We start from the raw sequence: 17814 nt of genomic DNA on the forward strand, positions 1-17814 counted from the left end.
GTACCTTTTCTATCCACTAGATATCCAATATAATAAGTTTTAGCATATCCTACCAGGTCAAATCTATCTCTAGAAGGATAGTACAGGACTAGGTCCCCTGTATCTTTCACATACTTGAGAATTTATTTTGCAGCTTTCAAATGAGAATCGTTAGGACAGACCTAAAATCTTGTACACATTCCAACACTAAACACAATATCTAGCCTGCTTGCTGTGAGATATAGTAAGGATCCAATAATCCCTCTATACACTATCTCATTAACTAATGGATCAAATTCATCATTATCCATCTTAGAACTAGTTCCAATTGGAGTTTCTATTTACTTTGCATCTCCCATGTTGTATTCGATCAGTAGCTCTTTAATGTACTTCTCTTAATAGATCATTGTCCCATGAAAAGTTTACTTGATCTGCAACCTTAGGAGAAAGCTCAGTTCACCAATAATGCTCATTTCAAATTCACTCCCATTAGCTTTGCAAACTCTTCACATAGTGATTTAAAAGTAGCTCCAAAGATTATATCATCACCATATATCTGAACAATCAGTAAGCCGCTACCTATGGACTTTAAAAATGAAGTATTGTTAATTTTTCCTATTTTAAAGCCATTTTCAAGGATAAACATTTAAAGTCTCTCGTACCAAGCCCTAGGTGCTTTCTTCAACCCATAGAGAGATTTGTCCAATTTGAATAAATGACAAGGAAAATGTGCATCTTCAAGTCCTAGAGGTTGTTTGACATAGACTTCTTACTTTAATTTTACATTTAGAAAAGAACTTTTGACATCCATTTTTAAGACTTTGAACCCCATATAGGAAGAAAAAACAATAATAGTCCTGGTAGCATTTATCCTTGCAACAAGGGAAAATGTCTTATCATAATTAATTTCTTTCTCCTAGTTATAGCTTTGAACAACCAGCCTTGCTTTGTTTCTGTTTAAAGTTCCTTGTTGATCTTACTTGTTTCTACATGCCCATTTGGTCCTAATAATTATTTTGTCAAAATGTATGGGGACCAAGTGCCAAATTTTAATCCAGTCAACATCTTTCAGAGCTTCTTTCACATTTTTAGGCTCAATTTCGGACATAAATTCTGAGAATACAATGAAATTTCTAGCTTAAGATCTTTTTTGGACTTTAGATTCCAAAGGTGTAGTCTGATTCTCAAGAGTGAGAGGATTTTTATCTCTAGTTTAACCTTTTGAGATTACTTTCATTGGGACTAGGTCCTTGAGATGTTTGACTAGACCTTTCTTGTAGTTCTTTTACTAGAGCTGGGTCTGTGTTTAAAATCTGGGATCACCATGAATTTTATCATTCTCATATACATAATTTAGTTCTTGACTATCATCTTCGGCAATATCATCCCTTTGAATAGACTGAGTTCTTTAATTTTTGAATCTTCACCATCATTGAGATTCGTTAGCCTACCCGACTCGTCAAAAACCACATGCACACTTTCTTCAACACATAGAGTTCTTTTGCTGACAACTCTGTATGCTTTGCTTATGAGAAATATCCCACAAATACTATTTTATCACTTTTTGAGTCAAAGCTTCTTGGATCAATCTTCCCATTATTTAGAAGAAAGAACTTGCACCCAAAATGTCTAAGTTAGTTAAGCTTAGGCTTTCTATTGAACACAACATCATATGGGTTCTTGTTTAGGAGTGATATAATCTAGCATCTATTTGTCACATAGCAGGTATTATTCCCAAGTTCAGCCTAATAGTTCATTGAAAGCCCATTATAAATCAGCATGGTCCTTGCAATCTCTATCAAGGTTCTATTTTTTATTTCAACAACTATATTTTTCTAAGGATTACTTAGACTAGAGAAGTTATGACTAATTACATTTTAAACATATAATACTACAAATTGGGAGTTCTCAATTCAGTTCAATGATCATATCTAAATTCAGCCATCTTATGATTCAGCTTTATTTGAATTCGCTTAGCAAAAGTAACTATAACCTTATAGTTTTCATCCTTTGTTCTCAAGGACATTGTCCAGGTAAACCTATAGTAGTCATCCATAATTACATACAAATACATATTTCCTCCACTACTTTGAATTTTAGTAAGTCCACATAGATCCATATGAAACATCTTAAGGTGTCTAGAAATACTTTCCTATTTCTTCGATTTAAAGGAAGACCTGGTTTATTGTCTCCTAACAAAATCATTACAGAGATTGTTATCTAGAAATTTCATCATTGGTGTGCCACGAAAAAGGTCCTTTGAAATCAGCTTGTTCAACAAAGATGAACTTACATGTCCAATTCTTCTGTTCCATAAATCAGCATCTTTACTTTGAACACTTCAGCAAGTTAATTCCCCATCATCCACAAACTCCAAATTAGCCACATACATATTTTTGATCCTTTTGGCTTTGATAACAAAACTCCCAAACTTCAATCTTAATATAGTACATCCATCAACTAAGAATTCAACCTTATTACCTTTTTAATAAAGTTGAGACATAATTAAAACACTGTGGTTGAGGTAATTTACATAGTACATATCTTCTATTACATGATAAGATGATTTTCCAATCTTTTCCCCACAATGGATATAGCATTTTTACCATTTTAAAAAGAGACACCTTTAACTTGAAGTGTCTTGAGAGAAAGAAAGCAGTCAGTCCTCCCTGTCCTATGCTTTGGACATCGATTATCCAAGAACATGTTCTTATTGTATTCCCCTCCCCTTGCATTCAAACATAGACATTAGTAAGATTTAAGAGCCAACTTGAGTTTGAGCTTCCAATAGGAAGACAAAGGTGTGATCAAATCTATCTTATCCCATCTAGGTAGAAAGTTCTCCTTAAAATTTTTCAAAGGAATGAACTTTTAGGATAATAATTCTCCTGCTGGATGAATTCAGTACTGCTTATTCTAGCTCTAATCCAATACTAATATTTTTTATCAAGTGTCCATCTCTCCACAAAGATTACATAGAGTTTTATGCTCCCTGTTTCTAATACCATGAACATTTTTACCATGAGACATAAGTGATTTGGTTTTACACTAATATCCATGCCCTTTACCATTATTGTCACTCTAATTTGTTAAATTAGAAAGGATTTATAAGTATGTGGTCCATTTTAGTGATTTGTTAAGTTTTTCCCTTAGACGGACCAGGTCCCTTTCTAATTATTCATTCTTACAAAGTGCAATCGTAAGATGCTTCTGAGATCCCTCAACTTTTCTTCAAGATAAATTTAAAGCCTTGAAGCTTATTTCTTTTCTTTAACATCAGAATCATCAACTTTCTTCAGTCTCTTAATTAAACTAAATTTTTTAGATTTCAACTTCATAAAATACTCTTTTGTTTCAGATATTTGGAGAGTTAAAGCAATTAATTCAACCTCCTGGTTCTCTACTTTCTTTTCTAGAGAATTTTTCTCAACAATCAATTCACACACTAAATTAATCAACATATTTGCTATCTTCTTTATCTTTCGAGACTAGTTATAAAATTTTTTGTTAATGTTAGAGAGAGAGTTACATCATTTTCTTATTTATCTTCATTGTTTTCCATGAGAGCAAACAAGTAATCATTTGTAAGTTCATACTTTTCCACAGCCAACATAGACACTTCTTTAGCCTTTTCAGCTTCATCAGATTCACTGAAGGAATCTCCCGACACTGGTTGGGCCTGCTTCACTGCATAGTCAATTGTAGCCTTTCTTATTGATTTTAGGGAGACCTTGTCCCTATTCTTTTCTTTTCCACCTCCAGACTTGAGATATTCCTTGTAATCAATTTTGTGAATTGGAAAGTCCCTAATGAAATGCTTAAGACTTCAACATTTGAGACAAACTTCAACAGTGCCTCACTTTTTGCTGCTACTTCCTTTTCATTGTAACTAATCACTTTTCTTCATAGCTCTAACAATCCTTTTTTACAAATTTGTCACATCAGTGTATTATTTACATGAATTTGATTTTGAACCCTTCAATACCAGAGATTTTCCCCTTTTTGCTTCTTTTTTTTCCTGTCCTTATTGCTTCTTGAGCTCATGTCTTTAGATTACCAATGAATTTAGCCATAGTAAGAGTCTTCAAGTTTCTTGCCTCAGTAATAGTATCCACATTACTTTACCAGGACTTAGGAAGAACACCAAGAATATATATCACTTGATTATACAAAGGAATCACTTCTTCTAAGTAGTGTAGCTCATATGTAGTAGAAGTTAATCTTGTATTTATTAGATGAATTGTCTCTTCTTCCATCATAGAAAAAGTTTCATACTAAGTAGTCTGCATGCCAAATTTTAAATTTGTAACATCAGTAGTTCCATGATGATATATCTCCAGGCAATCCAAAATTTCCTTAGCATTTTCACAAGAATAAATTATATTATATTCATTAGGTCCTATGCCACAGACAAGCAATTTCTTTGCCTTGCAATTCTTCTCAACCTTCTTTTGATCTTTTCATTAAATTCTCTCTTGTTTGTTACAAATAACCATGTTATGTCTCCTTCTATGACCTCTTCAATATGCACATGAGGACCATCAATTATTATGTCCATCAACTCACTGTCCTCAGCTATAATAAAGTCATACATCCTAGTTTTCCATATTCCATAGTACTGCGGGGTGGTGTAGTTGTAGATTTCTCTTCCTCCCGATTAGATGGAGCATCCATGATCAATAAATAACTTTAGGTATGAACCTTTTAGACTGTCCTCACTCTAATACCAATTGTTTAAATATCGGGGTTGCACCATACAGTGAGGGACCAAGTCCCTTAGAGGAAGACATAAGAAATGAAACAGTATAGTAGTAAGGAAACAAAACTTTGCAATAAATTAGAGAACACAAAGATTTAATATGGAAACCTCCTTGCTCAAGGAAGGAAAAACCATGGGTTTCCCTCACAAACACTCAAAAATCCACTATAATCAAACACTAGATTACAAACTCAAATGGGAACATAACTCTGAGATCCATAAGTTTACACTAACTCTATTACAAACCTAAGTTGACAACGTTTCCAAGAAATCACCTCAATATTGATTAGATCTAACAAAAATCAACTTAGGTAACTCTACCTAAGCACTCTAAAGAACACATGAAGATCATTTTTTCTTTTATTAGGAGTACTTCAATTCTAGACCAAGACTTGACTCAAGAACACATACTCTCTCAGTACACAAAAGATTGGGACTTAAGCAATATTTAAGTTTTTGCTAATTTCTCTCTTTGAACAATCTCATTGAAAAAATTAGTGAATCGAGGAGCATTTATTTCTATTTATATATTGATAATGATTAGGGTAGAAATATATGACTAGCCAGGTTTCCTAATAGGTAAAAAATCACATGTGTAGTTTGTTACACTAATAATCAAAACTACGTAGGACAGTGACTGTTGTACTAAATTCATAAAGACTAAGGTATCTGGTCCCTTATTGTCAACTGATTATCATCAAAACAAGATATAGAAGTATTGATGTGATTTTTAATTATGGATGTGATTTCATGTTATTGGTTCGTTGAATCTGTGTGACTTTTGTGTGTAATTACAAGTCTGCAAGTAGTAGACCTTGGTTAAATTGATGAATTCATAAGTCCCTTAATAGTTTGTGTTAGATAATGTTGTAGCACATCGTACAATCTTGAGGAGATGAGATGCATGCACTAATTGATTATGTTTTTGTTTTTACATGATGTTGTTTTTCTCAAAGTATTCACAAGTTTGTACACTGTAAATGGATGCACATTTGAACTCAAGTTATAATGTTAGCGCTTGTGCTTAAATTAAACTCATAATGTTGTAAGATCTAAGTTAAAGGACCATACTTATTTGATAATGTTGATATTTATAGATTCTTTATGGTATAAAATATGATGTGTGCTTGAAGTCTTGGTAAAGCAACACCCAAGTGGTTTAAATTATTTGCTTAGGTTCTTTGAGCATGAGATTGAATTGAGAAACAGGGAAAGTCTAAGTACCCCAATTTCAAACTTTACAGGCCTATGTTAGCAACTAAGTGTGGGGTGGCCACAATATCCTCTCACACTTGGTGTTTGCTAGCTCAAATGAGTGCTCTTTCTAACTTGTTTGTTGCATAATCAGAATGGTAGTTACTATGGACAATAAATAACAAAAAGGATAAGATGTGGCTAGCTTGTTTGATCCATCGAAAAAGGGAAATAGACAAACAAGATAGGAACGAAAAGCTTCTTTTATCCTACGTGGTCAGAAACATCGATATAGAAGATGGGTGGAGAAAGCTGGGACGAGGTGGTACTCCAAGCAAAATAAAATCATGTATGTCGCGGATAAGTTCATCAACTGGGAGAGCTTACAGAGGGAGTACCCCAGCATAGTTTGGAGATTAGAGGATCAATATATGAACTTCATGTTTAAGTACTCTACTAAGTGTAACCTTCACCTAATTAGAGAGTTTTATGCTAACTATGAACCCAGGGACCCTGACTTCAAGGTAAAGATTTGTGGATCTTGTCATATAATTTGATTGCTATTCTGGGAACTCCTGAGGCAGATGCACTTCTTTCTGAGGTAGCTAAATATCATCCCACCATATGCCATCATCAGAAATCTATTGTGTGATAATAGATCTAAAGCTAGGTAGGTTCGTCACAGAGAAAGAGGTCTTCACTTTACCTTTCCTTATGCACAAGTAAATTGGGAGGCAAGAATATGGTTAAAGATTATCTGTCATTTCTTTATTATCAGGAAGCATATGACAAACGTTACTTATGAAAAGATCTTCTTGATATATGCTTTGATTCGGGAAGGTTTTGATATTAATATAGGTGAACATATTATTTCAGCTATGAAGAAGATGTGCTACCATCAGGGGAACAAATATAAGTTTTGTGGTTTATTGACCTAGCTTTTGAGGGGCCACGATTGAGGAGTGGGCATTAGATTATAGACCATTAGTGGACACATGATCCATATATGTTAACAGGACTGGAGGACTAGATATGGCTCATGGGTAGATGATAACTTTGCCTGAGCGTTATGCTCGAGATGATGAGATTAATTCTAACATGTACGGGTTACAGATATTTTAGTTGAGAGTAGGTTATAGACCAATTACGAGAGAGAAGATTCATGTTATAGAGCTTGATTACCCACTCGATCACCATGCCTAAACTTTATTGCGGATAGGTCCAAACTTTGTAGAGCTTGTAGATGATAATATTCCAACTTATGAGGAGTTGGAAATGAGGGATTCATATATTGAGTCCACGAAAGAGAATTCGGTAGACCCAAATTTTATTGAGGAGGCGTAAGGTACAAAAGTCGGTGGTGACATAGACAAGGCCTGATCAGGGAGTGTTACACCACCTCATAACTTTGTTATGTTTGCAAACACTTGGTGTAGTTCTATATTTTAAGTATGGAGTGGTGGGTCTCATTCTTCGCACTTCTCATTTGTTAATTTTATCATTCTATGATTTTTTTAGATTATTGTTGATTTTATGATATGATTGGTCTATAATTGTTGGTAATCATTCTACTTTTTGAATTGGCAATTAGTTATTGTTTCTTTATTTCACTTTCCTTATTTAATAATTTCAGTTGCTTAGTAAATTTTAATTTTAATTTTGGAGTAAATTTTTTTTTTTTATGGTGATTTCAATAACTCATCATAGTTAGGTGCCTTTATCTATGATGGATGGATGATGACTATTTTAAGTGAAATTAGTCTTAGGGAAAAAATTAGTGAGAAGAACCTAACCACTACTCTAGAGCGATGTACTTTGTGTTAGGTCATGTGGCTACATAACATGAGAAACAATTATTTTATAAAAAAGCATGTCAAAGTAAAAAAGCGGAATGCTAGTTTTAGACACCTAATCTCAATTTTGTTTGATTACTTAATTTTGAATGTGTGCATTTACTAGGTGAATAGTCCATAAGGATCCTACTTGAATCTAGCATGCACTAGGTGTGAGTGATATTAACTAGTTATGCAACATGCACATTGATGTCTAGAACAGGTCTGGTGTGTTTACAAAGCAAAATAAAGAGTGTTGAATTTCAGAGATGATTTAAGCATTTTGTTGATAGCCATGTTTTAGACCTCTTTTACCTACCCATGAAAATATTCATAATGAGCCTGTTGATACTATAGTCTATTTTCTTTGGCAGCGTAACATATAGCCTATACCCTATATTTGTTCAACCTTAATTTGATCCAAAGATCTTAGGTGCTTTATTGAAAAATTAATTGATTAATAAGTTGAAAAAGAATTTGGAAAATAGTGATAGTGAAGCCTTAAAATATAGTTGTTGGTGTAAGAATTGAGGTATAGTGAGGCCAGGAGTTAGGTAATGAAAATAATAAAGAGTGTTCAAGAAAAAAGAATAATATATTGAATAGTAGACTCCCTTTCACAATGTATACGAATCAACTTAATGAGATGGGGCCAAAACAAAAGAAAAGGGGAAGATAAATGAGGTAAAGAATTGGTTATTAATTGATTATTTTTAATGTTCATGTTAAGCATTAATGCGCTTAGGGAAATTAGCCACTATTTTTACCCAAATAGTTCCTACCCATCCATTAGCTTATATTATAACTTGTAAAGTCATATTTGATCCTTAATACTAACATTCAACAATTTGTGGAGTAATACAATAGGGAAATCCTATAGTTTGTCATATATACTGTATGAATTCTTTGCGAGAGTGAGAAAAATTGGTTCTATATGTACCCATTCTTATGATAGATTGTATAATTGTGAGTGAATATGGGTACCCATCTTTTTGTAAGAGTGAATGTGGAGGATATTTAGGTAACCTGTATGACTTTCTGGTTGAATAATGTTGCAAACGTACTTGAGTCCACTTTTGAGGCTAGGAAGTTTAAAATTTGTTATACTGTATTTTCATATGTGATATGAGTTGCGTGAGATGAAAATTGATAAATCATGAGCAGCCGGTATGTTCCCAACAAAAGTGTCTTGTTTAGATTGTTATATGAAGCTTAGTTGTGTTATATTGATTGTCTAGGATTGTTCAAGGGAGAACAAGATTCTGAGTATGGGGTGGTGATAATGAGCATATTGATACATCCAAGTGCCAATATTTACCCATATGTGTACTAGTTCTACGAGCTAAGACTTGTAAAATTCATTGGGTTTGAGTTAAAATTACATTCTCTAGCTAATGGACATGATTAATGTTACAGGGCTTCAACGTGGTACAATTGAACATGTTTTGAAGAATTGACATGAAGTTATTGGATCATGGAAGCATTTAGAATAATATGCTGAGCATGATGATCTTAGAACAAGGTTCTGAAAGCATGGAACAAAGTTAGAAAACAAGAGAACATAAAAAAAACTTGAAATAAAGAAAATTATATGCCATCATGCTACAGACCTTAGCCTCCACGATAGGCTCTATGGCACATTCTAGTAAAAGTGCACAATATTGGTGTGCCATGGAACTTAGTCTCCGTGATAAGGTTAGTGGCACAGAGGCTGGCTAATTTTGCATGGCATAATCTTGTATGCATCAGCTATATTGGCATGCTACGAACCTTAGTCACCGTGATAACATTTGTGGCACAAAGAGGAGTTGTAACGCCCCAAAAATTTTAGGTATTTTATTTTTGGCCTTCCCATACTTTAAATATAAATTTTTGACTCAAATTATGTTCTAGGATGTTAAAAGGGTAACCTAGAAGAATATCAGAATTTTCGTATGGTATTCTGGGTATTTTTTGGTCTCGAAGGAAGTAAGCCTATGTGATAAACTTGTGTCAAGAAGGCTAATCTCTGTAATAGCATCCTTTTCACAGAGGCTGGGTGTCCACATAGGGTCTGCAGCTTGGTGGAGAGCATCCGTGATGAGGTTCGTACCATAAACCTATGCAAATATCAGTTGTTTTGTTCTATTTTAATTAGGATGAAGGGTAAGGAGGTCCTTTCACTTATAGACGACCATTAAACATTACAGAAGCATATTCCCATCTGTTTTCATAACAAAATATAAATTATTTCACTCTCAAACTCCAAACCCCAACAGAGAAAAAGAGTTTAAACTTACGTTCATCATTCGGGTTCCAAGTTCTCAATTACTCACTAATTCTTTATTGTCTAAGGCATGAATCTTTTTCCCGATAAATATACTTTTCTTAATGACATAAATTGATTAGAAATGCATGGTTATGATGTGGGTCTTGGCATAGTTGAGGGATTTTTACATGATTGGTCATTAAATTGATTTTTCCATGGTTTATTATGCAATATTCATGTTTTATAATTATTTTTGATCATTTTACGATGAATGGGAATGGTGAATAAATTGAGAGGTCATTTTTAAACCAAAGTTTGATTATTTTTCCATCATTTGGTTTAAAAACAAATTCACTTCAACTTATTTGTTAAATTGACAATGAATATGATTTTTTCACATATTTCTTCTTTTCCACAAAAACTAATGCATTGGTATAAAAGTTTAATGAACCATTGTTTGATCTTATTGAACTTGGGTTATGTGGATCCCCCGTATGAATGCCAATTTATTTAATGGGTTAGAGTCCCAAATGGCTAAAAGTTGATATGACATAATAATGAACTTTCAAGTGATATTGGTATGATGATACCGATGGGATGCCTTAATGGATAATTGGTTCAATTAATAGAAATATGTGCTAAATGATTTAATTTGGCTTAGAAAAGAATTGTGTAGCTAACCGTGGAGTGTGGAGGTCTGAGGAGCACCAATACTAGAAACAACGCTAACTAGTGTAGGGGTCGATATGGCTTGAGGTTTCGAGTCCCCTTGCTACGACCTGCTGGTTCGAGTCCACCTTATTATTAATATTATTACATTATTGGGAAGTTCGAGTCCCCATATCACATTACATGATTGGGTGCTTAAGTTAACTTAGTATATGTTTGGAGGTTCGAGTCCCTCCTATGTATATATATATCTTGTCTTTCTCTGGTTTGTGTGGTTACACATACTGGGGCCAGAAAAGGGTGTGACAGTTGGGCCCATATAGCCCATGGGTACTATTATATAATGATTAAGCTTCACAATCCAGTTTAATATTTTTAAACATCCATGTTAAGCCTTTTCCCTACCCCTGCACGTGATATATATATATATATTGATTGAATGTTATTATGTTTTTGGGTCATATAATTTCTAGTTAAGGGATCATAGGAGATCCACAGAAGGTTGTGGTGGCAAAGTGATGGCGTATGGTTCTAGGATGTTGAAAGTTTATGAGATGAATTATCTGACTCATGATATGGAATTCTTTCCTATGGTGTTCGCTTTGAAGATTTGCCGACATTATATATATGGGGTTCATGTTGACATCTTTTTAGATCATAAGAGCGAACAATATGTTTTCACCCAGAAAGAGCTGAATCTCAGGTAGAGGAGATAGCTTTAGTTGCTCAAGGACAACGACATGAGTCTTCATTATAGCCCATGTAAAGCTAACGTCATTGTTTATGCTCTTAGCAGGTTATCAATGAGGATCTTGTCTCATGTGGAAGAGGAGAAACGGGATTTGGTAAAGGATATAAATTATTTGGCTAATTGTAATTACCCGAAATCGTCTCCCGGGACATCACATGGTGCTTAAGGGTACAAGTAGCCACAAGCTAACCATTAGAGCCAGTTTCAACCAATAACACTCAATTCAAGATGAAATAGACTCAACACTTGCATAGTTATATCACATGAAAGGAAATACAGGAAAGATACTCGGTCCATATGACCACAATACAGAGAAACCTCAACAAAACCACAATACCAAACTCTCGACACATCACAAGTATGATACTAGTCTAACAAAGCCTCTACAAATTAAAAACTAGAGAGTCATTGGGACAGGTCTACAACTGACTCAAAATGAACTGAAGATAAAACATAGTCTCTCAAATACAATAAATATATAAAGATCGGTCCTCGAACCATGAGGACTCACCACTGAAGAAAACGTAGGCAAGGTACTCGAAGAATCACAGATGAGGCTGGGACTGAGCACCTAAACCTACATTATAAAACAATGTAGCACATAGACATATATATGAATCAGTACTTTGGAATATACTGAGTATAGTACTGAGTAGTGGGGGTGAATGGATATGTACAAAAATAGTACTGATCTTCTTCAATCAAATCATGTATGAAAAATAAGATGACTCACATGGCTTGAACAAGTATAAAATATAAAGCTCATAAATCATGTAGGATGAGGCATGCAACACAAATCTCGTGAGTCATCATTCTTTAACCCTAAAAAAAAATCAGAAATCTTCTCTTATTCTCAATACCTAAAGGCTAAGGGACTTTGAACAATACTTTCAACTCATGCATATGTCTCATGGAGAGTAAAACCTCTTCAATGCTCAACATTTCATTATTATTCATAACTCATATACTTTGAATTCAGAATCATATGACTTGGAAACATATTTGAAGGAATTACATTCACCTGAGGAAAATATCTCATTTCAAGCTTTAGGAAAATCATTCTATCTCAAATGGAAAAGTATTCTAGCTCAAGGAAATAACTTACTCAAAGCTTTATCAAAAGTACTATATCAAGGGAAGATACTTTCATTTAGGGAAATAACCCACCTCAAGGTAGCACTTTAATTATGGAACAACTTTGCAATTTCACCATTTAGGAAAATAAATCATAGGAAGGGAAAATAAGTATCAAATTTCAAAGTTTAAAAAGGCAAGGGAGGTTCTCGTAACCGACATAAACCATGCGAGCTACATGAAGTCCAACATTTTGTCCTCCAAAAGAGGAGATCATGATAATGTTCAAATTACACTCTTGAATGGGTGTAAGCGATAATTTTCAATATAAAACCCAACTAGGTTGGGGTCGAATCCCACAGTGAATAGGGTGTGAACTCAAGTTGTTTACGATTTAATTCACTGGTAGTTCACTATTTCCTGAAATGGGGGTTTTAGTTTTGCAGAAAATTGTTTATCACGTTGAACTTAATGTTTTTAACCAAGATTTTATGAGATAACCAAGATTACGTTCACTAGGGCTTACAGAACATGACAGATGCTACCATTAACTCAAGGTTCTCATGGTGGTTAGGATGATAAGCTATCTTTATCGATGATATGCTCAAATGTCTCTCAACCTATTCGAGCGTATAATTTCCTAATCCTCTCAGACTTAGGGAATCATAACTCACTACCCAGATATTACCTCAGGTTAATCAAACTTGTTACAACATTGATTATTAAATGAAGCCTTTCCAATTCCCTGTTGATAATTCACTTCCTACTGTTTATGATTTTTTTCTCAAGAAAACCAAAGTAGGTACGCCTATTGTTTGCAACCAACAGACATAAATTCTAATCTCAAAATTACCAAGAAATTCTAACACTTATTAAACCTTGAGTAATTAATGAACACCTTATCATGGCATAACCCTAGATTCCATAATCCAGGTTAAGAGTGTTTTGTTACTCATGATGCAAGAAATAAGCACATAATTTGAATTAATAACTGGAAAGATTAACTTACAAGAATAAAGTAAATCAAAAGTGTTCTTTTAATTGAATCACAAGGCAAAACTCTAAAATATTGTTCCTACAAAGAGAGGGAGAGAAAATCGTATATTGTCAATATGTCAATGGATAGCTGGATAGCTCGATAATTTTATATTTATAAAAACCCTAAAATAAGGCTTTAAAAGAGTAAATCTAAAATAAGGAAATAAAATTAAAAGTTTTAGACTTTCTTCAGTATAGACGACAGCTCCCATGAGGGCCTGTCATGATCTTGATGGCCTATCACGGATGTCGTCAGCGTCTATACAATTTCAGCTTATGCTGCCCAAGGTTGACGACGACGGTGACGTCCTATCAGGATCTTGATGGCGTGTCATGAAGGTCGTCACAAAGCTTCCTATAACTTCCATCTTCTGTTTAGGGTTGATGGCAACCGTGATAGCCTATCACCAGGCTAACGACGTGTCATGGATGTCGTCAGCCACTCTTAGCTCTCTATCTTCTTCCAATTTCAGTATTTTTGCTTCCTTTATTAGTGTTTCCCCCTCTTCTCTACTTTTGCTACAAAATCAAAGTAAACTAATAAAAAACGACTAAAGTTTCTCAAGAATTTGCAATTATTTAGAGTTAAAAGCTTCAAATGTGTTAGCATGGGCTCACATATCAACACCCTCAACTTAAATAATTGGTTTTCCTTAAGCAACCATAACATAACTAAGAGCATACAAAGTACAATTTGGCAGCTATCATGTGTTAGCATGGGCTCAGATATCAACATCCTCAACTTAAATAATTGGTTTTCCTCAAGCAACCATAAAATAACTAAGAGAATACAAAGTACAATTCGACAGCTAACTATTCATATCAGTTCAGAATACATGCACCATCTCCAAGGTCAGTCAAAATAAGAGCAATAGTGTCTATTATTGAAAACACCCATGCAACTCACAAGGATCAAAATATGGATAAGATTTCAGCAATAACAACCCAGCACATACCCAAATCACACTATCCAAAAAAGACAATGATTAGCAACACACTTAGTGTACCCTCGCAACAAAGAAATCCCTTTTTCTCTCATATCAAAATTTATAAACACAGGGATAAACATAAGACTCACTCTCAGAATAAAGTTCCAACATTGCGCATCAAATGCCATAGGCTTTCCCTTATAGTCAGTACCCAATTCTTCAAACAGGTCAGTTAGGATTATTGTAGGGTTTTTCTTAAGCTTGTAACGTAAGCTAGGGGCTGGTATGATATTCATGGATATTTCAGAGTGACTAAGCCTCCTTGACCCTACATTAGACTCTTGGAGTTTCAAATCTTAACCTTCTTTTCTTCCCTCTTTTATTTATCATTTATTCTCAAGATAGATGAGGTCTTTTTAATTAATTGATTATATTTTTATCATTTTTCACACAGTTTTCTCTTTTCTTATTTCTTTTTCACCACACCTAGCTTTTTATTCATCCTTCTTATTCTACCTCTCTTCATACACAAATTGCATCATGTACCACTATAATAGCTACCCTCAACTTAGGTTATTTACCTAAGTCAAGGTGCATAATATCCAAGGAGGACTAGGGCCAAGACAGGTTCATTGTGATATAAATGGGAAGGTAAAAGGTGTACAAGAAAGAAATAGACTATTGAGGATCAAATAGGGATCAAGGGATATTATTCGCATTGGGAAGGTCATTTAGGCTAAAATGGGCTAACATGCAAAAAATGGCCTATGATCCTTTCCAAATGCCTATCCTATGACTATGGCACGACTAATGGGGCAATTTCTAGATTCAACACACAATGGGAACTGAGTAAGACCTTACACATATATGGCACACAAGTATATTTCATATCACTACTTATCCTATTCATGCACTTGTTTAACATAGGTCATTCATTTGCCATACTAAAGCCACAAAAAGATACATAGTGGTCACAATGGATGCAATTCACACAGTACACAATAGATCAGACCACTGGATAGGTAGTCAAAAATCATACAATAAGCTAAATGCCTCAAGTACTTGTACTACTCTTAATTATCTACAGAATATGTTACAACAACAATTTACCCTACACCCTCAACTTAAAATAAAAAATAAGATACACTAAGGGTTAAGGTATACTTGAAGACAATCAAGCACGTAGATGTTGGGTCTTTGGCTCTGCCACTACATCATCTACTGTCTTCTCCCCATCAAGAGCGTCTGGCTTTGTGGTGGTTGGATCCTGTCTAGATGAAGCACCTGCAACCCTAGTTCTGATGGCTACCTCCCATTTCTCAGTATCAGCCAGGGACTCCAATCTTGCTTTCTTCACCTCCTCCTTCTCAGCCTTTTTTCAGTTTTTTTTTGATTTTTTTTCTTCCTCACTGTCTGGATCTTCTCTCTTATTCTTGACCTTCCTTTCCCCCTTTTTTCTTTTTCTTTGGGGAGTCTGCAGTGAGATCAAGTATAGGAATTTCTTCCTTCAATTCTTCCACAATCAGACCTATTGGCATCATAATTTGGTGTTTCCGCAGCATCCCAACATCTGCCTTTACTTTATTCAATGTAGCCCTGAATACAGCAAGATCAACACCTGTCATCTCCTTTGCTCAGGCATAAAATCTGTTCTCTAAATCTGTAACTCTCGCAGGCAATATCACAAAGGTCTTTAGTTCAGCCTTGATTCTTTTGTCTATAATAGCAATGAACTATTTGGCGAAGGCATGTAGTTGTGCCTCACACCACTTGGCTTGCTTAGCCACCTTCTTGATATCAATCGGCTGAAATGCAGAACTTGTTGCCACTGGAAAAACTGAGGGGCTGGCTTCAGTTTCAGGCACTGAAGCTGCCTATGCTGAAGAATCCTATACATCTATATCACATACTACTCCTGCCTCAATAACTGAAGGGTCCGCTGCTACCTTTGCACCCCTGTCAAGCCTAAGTCCTGGCTGCACCTTATCAAACCAAATGGGGTTGTGAGTCTTTCGGGCATGAATGTTTTCATCAACTCCTATAATCTTTGGCACCTTAGTAGCTCTACACAATTCTATAAAAAGATAAGGAAAAGGATAAGCAGTGTTAGTTTTTAACATCTTTATCTTTATCTCATCCACAATGATTTGCTTAAAGTTTAAGGGAAGCTGCTGCACCAAGCTTGCTACAAAAATAACTCGATCATCGCCCAAAATATTATCTCCGTCAGTAGGTATTAGCTAGACTCACACTATGCCCCACCAAAATTTGCCTCCTGAGTCAACGAGGACTTATAGATTCTCTCATTTGGGTTTGTCACCCAAGCCAGTTCTCCATCTGCTATGATGTTGGCCAACCAAGGACATTGTTTGTCCTTATTCTTTATCCGAACATAAAATGATGGTATGGTGGCTTGAGGCATAAAGTCGGGGGCATGCAATAATTTGTTGATGGTCCTGATCGAAACATCAACCATTATGCCCGTCACCTAAACTCTATCAAGAAGAGGTTGATCTACTACTTTCTCACCTATTTTGCATATGTTCTCCAACCTAGCTTGGTAGTTCACATAGAAATCCTGAACTAGTATGGGAGAAAATGAACCTCCCCTTTCTGTAGTCCGTCCTAAGCCATATTCTTTGAATTTCTTATCCACTTCAGGGTATCTGCACAACCCTTTTATAATGATCATCTTTTTTTCTTGGATTGGTCTCTTCACATTCGTTCTATCAGGTCTTCGCAGCCAAGCAATGTAGTTGTCCTTAGATCTAGGTATTTTCCATCTAGCATTGTTCCTTACTTTCGGGTTCTTACACTTGATAAGACTCCTCCGAGGTAGAGACTTTTCATCATTTTGTTGCTCAGTAGACGGGGACCCAGAAGCCATTCCCTTAGACTCAGATTTTTCAAACTCTTTTTGATCCCCTTCATCAGAGTCAACATGTTCAGACTCATGTTGTTTAGAATCACCCTTTTCAGACCAGTGGTCGGCTCAGTATCATCAGTGTCCTCCACCTCAATTGGTGGAGGTGGTGGAGTTTTCTTTGGACTTTGCTTCTTTTGCTTCCTGAGCGAGGGTTCCTTCTCCTCATAGTCAGATTCCTCATTGAGGAGCTTATGACTTACATCATTTTTGGCCGCTTTCCTTGGTTCTGTGGGACACTTTCTTTTGGTGCCATTTTAAAGTACCTGGAAACATTAGAAGAACATTAGTCAACCCTAAAGATCACAAACACAAGTACATTAATCATTTAAGCTCATTTATGTTTCAGGCTCCAGGTGTGACGACAATTCGTGATAAGCCGTCACGACCATGATAGCTTATAATGGTTGCCATAAAC

Source organism: Capsicum annuum, chromosome 11 (genome assembly GCF_002878395.1).
Source record: "Capsicum annuum cultivar UCD-10X-F1 chromosome 11, UCD10Xv1.1, whole genome shotgun sequence".
In the NCBI taxonomy this organism is placed as follows: Eukaryota; Viridiplantae; Streptophyta; class Magnoliopsida; order Solanales; family Solanaceae; genus Capsicum; species Capsicum annuum.